This window comes from Saimiri boliviensis, chromosome X (assembly GCF_048565385.1).
Source record: "Saimiri boliviensis isolate mSaiBol1 chromosome X, mSaiBol1.pri, whole genome shotgun sequence".
NCBI classification, from domain to species: Eukaryota; Metazoa; Chordata; class Mammalia; order Primates; family Cebidae; genus Saimiri; species Saimiri boliviensis.
In genome coordinates this window covers 91,761,109-91,771,374 of record NC_133470.1, presented here as the reverse complement: position 1 = coordinate 91,771,374, position 10,266 = coordinate 91,761,109, and positions in this window count along the sequence as shown.

Sequence of the window (10,266 nt, the reverse complement as noted above, 5' to 3'; positions counted from 1 at the left end):
TCCATTCTCCTGCCAAATTCACAAAGAGAGAATACTGACTCCAGTACAGAGAATAGGATCCCGGGGAAAGTCTGGCAATGTTCAATATTAACAGATTAAAATGGAATAAAAAGATCATCTTATTAGATGCAGATGAATATGTGACTAAATCTAATATCTATATTGGAAAAAAATAACAGAAAATCAGGTGTAGCACAGAGTATATCCTCAACTGGTTGAAGGGCATCTATGAAAACCCACAGCTAACTGAAGACTTAATGGTTAACTTTTATATGCTTGATTCGTGAGATCAGGAACCAGGTGAGGATGTCCCATTCACCATTTACATGCAAAACTTATGCATAATTAAAGTACGTGACAAGGCAAGGACATAATATTTTATAATTTTGCAATCATGGATGAATGAAATCAAGAGTCTGTCATCTTCAACCATTAACTTCCCCTTACCTGTGTTTGCAGTGGCTTCAATACTTTCATTGTAAATAAATTATTTATTTGGGCATAGATATCCACACAGTTTTCTAGAAAAATATGTAAACGGAACAATAAATCAGGAAAAAGCAGAAAACATGACTATATATATGTGTGTTTAAAAGCACCAGTGAAATCCTATGAGTAGTAACTGATGATACTCTTCTTAGTACTAATATAATAGCAGTGTTACTAAGACTGATAGCATTAATTATAGTACTAGCACTGCCAGCAATAGAGCCAACAGGAAAATCTCCAGAATGATTACAAACCTGGCAGATATGTAGTTCAGATGTTCATATGCATATTCACATTTCATACCTACAACAAATCGGTTCCAAAGAAACAATATCCAAAAGTTTTGATTTGTCATAGTGATTGAGGACATGTGTATAACATACATTCGCAAATGGAAAAAAAAAAAAAAAAGAAATACACAATCACAGTAATCACTGATAATCATGTAATTGTAGAACAACACCAAGACTGCTATACAGTGTTAACCTCACAGAACCGATCCCCATTAACCTCAGAAAACTAGAAAATAAGAAATTCATTTCGCCGCTATATGTTCTCCAATCTCTGACATAATAAAAGGTGTTTATTGAACATGATCTTATTTTTACCAAAGTACTAGTAATACAGTCTTCACCACTACTACTACTCTACTACCAGTACCACTACAAGGAGGTGAAGGAGAAGCAGGAATAGTTACATAACTAATGACTTACACGGTTTGCAATGCCCATGAGGCCTTGAGATGGATTATCCCCTATGACCATTGCAAGGAACAAGTGACACTGAAGGTTTTACTGACTAAGTGCCGCATGTCAGATGCAGGGATTAAGGAGAAAAGGAGAAGCAGGAGTAGTTACATAACTAATGACTTACACGGTTTGCAATGTCCATGAGGCCTTTAGATGGATTATCCCCTTTGACCCTAGCAACAAACATGTGTCACTGAAGGGTTTACTGACTCAGTGACTCATGTTAATTACAAGGATTAAGGAGAAAAGGAGGGGAAGCAGGAGTAGTTACATAACTAATGACTTAACACAGTTTGCAATGTCCATGAGGCCTTGAGATGGATTATCTCCTTTGACCCTAGCAACAAACATGTGTCACTGAAGGGTTTACTGACTCAGTGACTCATGTTAATTGCAAGGATTAAGGAGAAAAGGAGGAGAAGCAGGAGTAGTTACATGACTAATGAGTTACAGAGTTTTCAATGTCCATGAGGCCTTGAGATGGATTATCTCCTTTGACCTTATAAGGAAACATGTGCCATCGAAGGTTTTACTGACTCTGTGACCCATGTTACATGCACAGATTAAGGAGAAAAGAAGTAGGAGCAAAAGTAGTTACATAACTAATGACTTACATGGTTTGCAATATCCATGAGGCCTTTAGACGGATTATCCCCTTTGACCCTAGCAATAAACATGTGTCACTGAAGGGTTTACTGACTCAGTGACTCATGTTAATTACAAGGATTAAGGAGAAAAGGAGAAGAAGCAGGAGTAGTTACGTGACTAATGAGGTACACGGTTTTCAGTGTCCATGAGGCCTTGAGATGGATTCTCTCCTTTGACCCTGCAACAAACATGTGTCACTGAAGGTTTTACTGACTCAGTGACTCATGTTACATGCAAGGATTAAGAAGACAACATTTATAGACTCTTTTGGAACCTACAAAGCAACAAAGAAGCTAATTAATTATAGCATGACTATGCAATATTTAATACCTAAAATAAATGACAAACTAATTTACTATTCATGACCTGTCTAGCTATCAGCTTGTGTATTTTCTTTTCCACTTCTATTAGTGATCATTTACTGGTTGTGCGGTTGGAGGATGAAAATCTTGAAGGGGCTGGCAGTTAAGCTCTACCAATCCATTATAAGAATTCCAGCTTCTCAAAAGTTGCAAATCACTGATTATGATATAGAATAAGGCTGTCTCTACTGAAAGCAATTCTACAAATGCAGACATTGATTTCCAACCCAGAAATATGTATAATGCAGCAACTACAAGATAGTTTAAACTGGAAAGAAAAAAGGACAGATGAAAAAGAATGACAACCATCCCCAAATAACCAGCAATAATTGAGTGAAGACTTGTTGAAAAGTTAAAACTCCCTAAAAATACACATGTAATCACAGATATCCATGCAGAAATAAGAAAGTGTCCCTGAAAATCACATACACACAAAATTGAAGAGTTTATGTAACTCAGGCTTTAACCACATTAATAATGAGCAAGTCCTGTATTTTTCATTTCTCTCTAATTCATTGTCTGTCCATAACTCTTTATATTTTTTAAATAAATTTTGATAAAATTCTTCTAATGCTTATTTCTTAATGTAGTTCAAAGATATTAATAAAAAGATATACAAAGAAAAAAATGTGGGAAACCTACCAGAGCAGTTCCTAAATGGTATTCTTAATTATATAAGAATAATCAACATTAGGTAATCATGGTTTACAAATTCAAAGTTTCCAAAAAATAAAAACCAAATTTGTGGCTGATATGATGTGTTAAATGAAGCAAATGGCTGTAAAACCTATGTTAAGCTGACAGTTCATACACATCTGTGATGGATAGGCCAGTTGTACAATTAGAAATAACTCTTGGTGACTTAAGAACTCTGATTATGTAGGATATTAATTTATTGAATACTTCAATTGATTATACAGAGGGAGGTTGTTATCTTTCTGGAATCATCTGAAAGAAATGATGAGAACTGGTTGACAGCTATAGAAATGGGACAAGAATGAAAGACAAAAATGACCAAATTATCTTGCCTGTTTTCCAGTCATAATCATACAGCAAAAATAAGAATGTATCAAATCAAAAATAAATAAAAAATTACTAGGATAAATAAAGTTTTTGCACATATAGACACAAAATAATTTAGTTTCCTTTAGTACACATAACATAGGTTTGATTGAATAAATATTTTCCTTAAGTTTAAAAGAGTAGGGGCTGGCCGTGGTAACTCACACCTGTAATCCCAGCATTTTGGGCATCCAAGGTGGGTGTATCATCTGAGGTCAGGAGTTTAAGACCAGCCTAGCCAATATGGTGAAACCTCACCTCTACTAAGAACATAAAAATTAGCTGGGTGTGGTTGCAACTGCCTTTAATCCCAGCTACTCTGGAAGCTTAGGCAGGAGAATCCATTGAACTTGGGAGGCGAAAGTTGCAGTGAGCCACTGCACTCCAGCTTGGGAGACAAGGGTGACTCCATCTCAAAAAATTAAAAAAAAAAAAAAAAAAGAAAGAAAAACAAACAAGACTGGGAAGATAATATTTAAATAAGAAGAATGAAATAAATTAATATTGAATGCGTTTTTCTAGGTTCCCCAATTATGGTGAGACAGCAATATATTTACTTTGAAAAATTCAGACAAATTCATTTCATAGAAAGAGAACAATTTCATTAATTTTCTGTGGTGCCTTGCAGAACCTTTCTATAGTTACCATTGAATTCCTTCTGTAAATTATATTTGCTCTAATTAATAAATACATTAACTATAAGGATACCTATTAACATTTACTCAATGTTGACTTAATTAGATTACATAATACGTATTTGGAGGTTATTTCCTTTGATCCATATAACACCTGTCATATAAAAATCATTCATTTTATGTCACACTTTTACTGTGAAGTTTGAATGGAGTAACATGTATAAACTACTTGAGTAATATAAAATATCATAAGCATATCACTCAGTAGTGTATCACAGTGTTCATCACTGTGGCTATCAAAGCTAATTCTTAATGCCACAGCAATTTCCCATTTAGACACCACTTAAAACGTACAAGCCCATGAATTTCTGATGTTAAACCTGGACATGCTGCTATTATTAGTTATGTAATAGTAGCTATTCTTATATTAAAACTCACTATTCCATTGCCCTTGTTCAGGTTCTAGACTTTTCTGTTTTCTCGGGCTTAAGGGGTTCCAAATCCCAATGGTATTAACAGGCAGTAATAGTGCTCCTTTGCTCCTGTTACAGCAAACTATCCTTTATTTCTTCTTTTTATTTTTTATTTTTATTTTTAAATCTCGATGATGTTGAATCCAGTCTAACATATAGGCCTAAAACAGTACCTAGGATAAACTCAAAAGACATACTTCAGAACAAACACTTATAAACACTCCACAAGCATCTTACAGAGCAGCCAATAACTTGACACTGGCTTTTGAGAAAACAAAGACTGCAAGTTGACTGGCAAGGAGACAAGAGGAAAGTCTCATATCTTTCTCCCTGACTGGGGGCTGGGTTGGATTTTATAAGCAGAGTGTAATGAGGAGTGATCTGACTGGATCTTGTAAAGAGGCAATGTCAGAAGGCAGGATCTGACTAGTTCCTGCCATTGGGTGACATGAGGGCTCCACACAATGGGATCCTGGGTTCTGTCATGCAGTGTCAACTTCTCCATTCAGTTCCCTCTTCTTGGTCTGAGCATTTAGGTTCCTCCCATCGTTGCATGCTTTGTCTGATCATGCTAAGGTCATGTGACCTTCACCCTGGAGGTCCATAGCAAAGTTAATTCCTCTGAGGAAATCACATCCTTCAAGAGTGTCTCCAGTTATAATCTCAAGGTTTCAACATTGGTTTTGCATTGTGGCCTAAGAGTCAAGTGGCTCTTGGAAAGCAGGCTGGGTAGCATTGGTGAGACTAACAGAATAGATCTAAATTTGGGTAAAAGCTGCAATAACTAGCATGATGAATAAAACAGGACCTCACTTTTCAAGATGAACATTAAATGTAAAAGGTCTAAATGCTCTGCTTAAAAGATACAGAATAGCAGAATGGATAAAAATCCACCAAGTACTGCTATCTTCAAGAGACTCACATAACACATAAGGACTCACATAAATTTAAGGTAAAAAGGCAGAAAAAGATATTCCACACAAATGAAAACCAAAAGCAAGCAGGAGTAGCTATTCTTATATCAGACAAAACAGACTTTAAAGCAAGAACAGTTAAAAAAGATGAAGAGGGATGTTATATAATGATAAAAGGGTCAGTCCAACAGGAAATTATCACAATCCTAAATATATATGCTCCTAACACTGGAGCTCCCAAATCCATATAAAATTATTATTAGAGCTAGGATATGAGATCGATGGCCATACAGTAATATTGGGTGCTTCAATATACCAGTAGCAGCACTAGACAGGGCATCAAAACAGAGAGTCAACAAAGAAATAATGGATGTATAGTATACATAAAACAAACAATATTCACAGAACATTCTACCCAATAACTGCAGAATATACACTCTTTTCTTTAGCCCATGGAACATTTTTCAGGATAGACCATATGATTACTCACAAAATACAGTTTCAAAAAGCTTAAGAAAATCAAAATTATATCAGGTACCCTTTCATACCACAAAGAAATAAAATTGAAAATTACCTCCTAAGGGGGCACTCAAAACCATTATAAATACATGGAAATTAAATAATCTGCCCCTGAATGGTCTTTGGATCAACACTGAAATCAGGATAAATTAAAAAATTCTTTTAACTGAATAATAAGTGACACAACTTATCAAAACCTCTGGGATACAGCAAAAGTGGTGTGAAGAGGAAAGTTCATGACATTAAATGCTTACATAAAAAAAGTTTAAAAGAGCACAAATAGACAATCTAAGTTTGCACCTCAAGTAACTAGATCAACAAGAACAAACCAAATCCAAATTGAGGAGAAGAGAGAAATAACAAATATCAGATCAGAACTAGATGAAATCAAAACAAAAAAAATTTCAAAAGATAAATGAAAAAGCTGGTACTTTGAAAAGATAAGCAGAATTGATAGACCATTACTGAGATTAACTCTCAAGCAGAGAGAATATCCAAACAAGCTCAATTAGAAATGCAATGGGAGGTATTACATCTGATACCACAGAAGCACAAATGTTCATTCAAGGGTACTATGAATAAATTTATGCAAACAAACTAGAAAATCCAGAAAAGAAGAATAAATTTGGGGGAATATACAACCCTTCTAGATTAAATTGGGAAGAAATAGAAATTCCAAACACACTAATAACAAGTAGTGAGATTAAAACAATAATCAAAAATCACTGCCCCCCACCAAAAAAAAATAAAATAATAAAATAAAACAAAACAAAATACCATCTAGGATCAGATGGATTCACTACTTAATTCTATCAGGCACTCCAAGGACAATTGGTACCAATGTTACTGAAACTATTCAAAAAGATAGAAAAAGAAGTAATCCTCCCTAAATCACTCTATGAAGCTAGTATCACCCCAACACCAAACCAGGGAAGGACCTAATAAAACAAGAAAATTACAGATCAATATCCCTGATGAACATAAATGAAAAAATCCTCAACAAAATACGAGCTAAATGAATCCAGAAACATATCAAAAAGATAATCCACCATGATCAAGTGCATGTCATACCAGGTAGGATATAACATAGGAGAATCATTAAATGTGATACATCTGCTACACAGAATTAAAAACAAAAATTATATTGTCAGCTCAATAGATTAGAAAAAGCATTAAAAACAATCAGCGTTGCTTTATGACAGGCGTCCCCAAACTGCGGCCCGTTGGCCACATGTGGCCCACTGAGGCCATTTATTGGGCCCCCCGCCGCACTTCAGGAAGCGGCACCTATTTCATTGGTGGTCAGTGAGAGAAGCACAGTATGTGGCGGCCCTCCAACGGTCTGAGGGACAGTGAACTGGCCCCCTGTGTAAAAAGTTTGGAGACGCCTGCTTTATGATTAAAATGCTCACCAAAATTGGCCTAGAAGGGACATACCTCAGAGCAATAAAAGAAGTCAATGAAAAACCCACAGCCAACAATATACTGAAGGGGAGAAACATTGAAATCATTTCCCTGAGAATTGGAACAAGACACAAATGTCTAGTTTCAATGTTTATATTCAACCTAGTACTGGAAATCCTCTCCAGAGCAATCAGACAAGAGAAAATAAAATAAAATAAAGGACATCCTATAGGAAAAGTGGAAGGCAAACTTTTGAAAATGAGTTGAGTTATTCATTTGATTCTCACTGTTGGTGATCAAGCTGAGAATCAAATCAATAACTCAAATCATTTTCAACAGTTGCAAAAAAATAAAATACTTCGGAATATACCTATCCAATGAAGTGAAGATCTCTACAGGAAAGCTATAAAATACTGCTACAAGAAATCATAGATGACACAAACAAATGGAAATGCATCTCATGCTCATGGATGGGTAGAATCAATATTGTGAAAATGACCATACTGCCAAAACAATCTATAGATTCAATACAATTACCATCAAAATACCATCATCATTATTCACAGAACTAGAGAAAGCAATCCCAAAATTCATGGCACTTGAAAAGAGCCAGCAGAGTCAATGCAAGACTGAGCAAAAAGAACAAATCTGGAGGCATCACATTATCTGACTTTAAACTATGCTACAAGGCTTCAGTTATCAAAACAGCATGATACTGGTATAAAAACAGGCACATAAATCAATGGAACAGAATAGAGAACCCAGAAATAAAGCCAAATACTTATGGCCAACTGATCTTTGACAAAGCAAACAATAAGATAAAGAGAAGAAAGGACACCCTATTCAACAAATGGTGCTGAGATACTTGGCATGCCACATGTAGGAGAATGAAACTGGATACTCATTTCTCACCTTATGCAAAAATCAACTCAAGATGGATTACAGACTTATATCTAAGACCAGAAACTATAAAAATTCTAGAAGATAACATTAGAAAAACTCTTCTAGACATTGGCTTAAGCAAAGAGTTAATGACCTAGAACCCAAAAGCAAAGGCAACAAAAACAAAGATAGTAGATGGGTCCTAATTAAACTAAAAAGCTTCTGCACAGCAAAAGAAATAATCCACAGAGTAAAGAGACAACCCACAAAGTGGGAGAAAAGAATCACAAACTATGCGTTTGACAAAGGATTAGTATCCAGAATCTATAAGTAACTCAAACAAATCAGCAAGAAAAAAAAACAAAAACAAATAATCCCATCAAAAAGAGGGTAAAGGACATAAACAGAGAGTTCTCTAAAGAAGATATACAAATGGCCAATAAACATATGAACAAATGCTCAACATTATTAATGATGAGGCAAATTCAAATCAAAACCACAATGAGATATCACCTTACTCCTGAAAGAATGGTCACAATTAAAAAATCAAAAAATAACAAGTGTTGGCATGGCTATGGTGGAAAGGGAACACTTACACTGCTGGTGGGAATGTGGACTAGTACAACCACTATGGAAAACAGTGTGGAGATTCCTTAAGTAACTGAAAGCAGATCTATCATTTGATACAGCAATTCCACTACTAGGGATCTACCCCAATTAAAATAAGACATTATATTAAAAAACAACAACAACAACAACAACAACAAAAACAACACTTGCATGTTTAGAGCAGCACAATTTGCAATTGCAAAAGTGTAGAATCAGACTAAAGACCCATCAACCAATGAGTGGATAAACAAAATGTGATATATACATATACACACAAATATATGATTATATATTCATATATATACCCATACATACATAAATATCATGGAATACTACTTATCTAAATAAATGAATGAAATAATGGCATTTGCAGCAATAAGGGGAGTTGCAGACCATTATTCTAAGTGAAGTAACCCAGGAATGGAATATCAAATATCACATCTTCTCACTTATAAGTGGGAGCTAAGCGATGAAGATGTAAAGGCATAAGAATGATATAATAGATATTGGGGACTTGGCGAGGAAGGGTGGCAGGTGAGAAAAGGATAAAAGATTACATATTTAGTATGGAGAATGTACAATGCTCAGTTGTACAGATGTACCAAATCTCAGAGATCACCACTAAACAAGTTTTCCATGCAACCAAATACCGCCTGTTCCCCAAAAACTATTGAAAAAAAAAAAAGGATCAATTGCTATTGGTTACTTTTCTTTCTTATTGAGCAGTCATTTCTTACAGGAATTCTTATTAGGAATTAAATTTTCGTGTTTTCTTTTCTGATGTCAAAAATTATCTGGCTTTTAATGTTTCAAGAAGATAATATTGTAAAGCTGGAAGAAAAGAAGGTAAAGTCATTCTCACTCAGTTTTAGGAGTCAGTTCTCTGAATACTAAGAACCCTTATCAGAAGAGAGTTGAATATTGCTAATAACTTAAAATACTTACCATATGTGTCAGGTTGCACGATGCTCTATTGAGGATTATTTTACAACTCCATAGGTGTAATAGTACAACTAGAGTGGTCTGAAAATTTATTAGTAGTGTCAGGAGGTAAGATGATGAGACAAAAAGGAAATTTCCAAAAAATGAGCTTGTGTCTTGTCTACAAGATATAATCAGTCAGAAAACATGATGAAAATAACAAAAACAGAGAGATATAGATAGATAGATAGATAGATAGATAGATAGATAGATAGATGATAGATAGATAATTACTATGCACAAATCTCTGATATTATTCGCAGACATCGATAAATAAAAGAGCAAATTTGTCCAATGAACCCAGAAATGTATCACACAACCAATTATGAACCTATATCAGGGGATGAGTTAGATCTATTTTGAAAGTCCATTCCCAATTGCTGAGGTTAACCTCCATTGATCAGTTGTCTACATTTTTCTATCTCAGCTCAAATGGCAGCAACGTTGCTCCTGTGCTAAAAGTGAATTTTTATTGGCCAACCTATGTTCAATTCCATTTTTGTATTTATTTCTTATTAGAGTCAAAAATAACCTCAGAG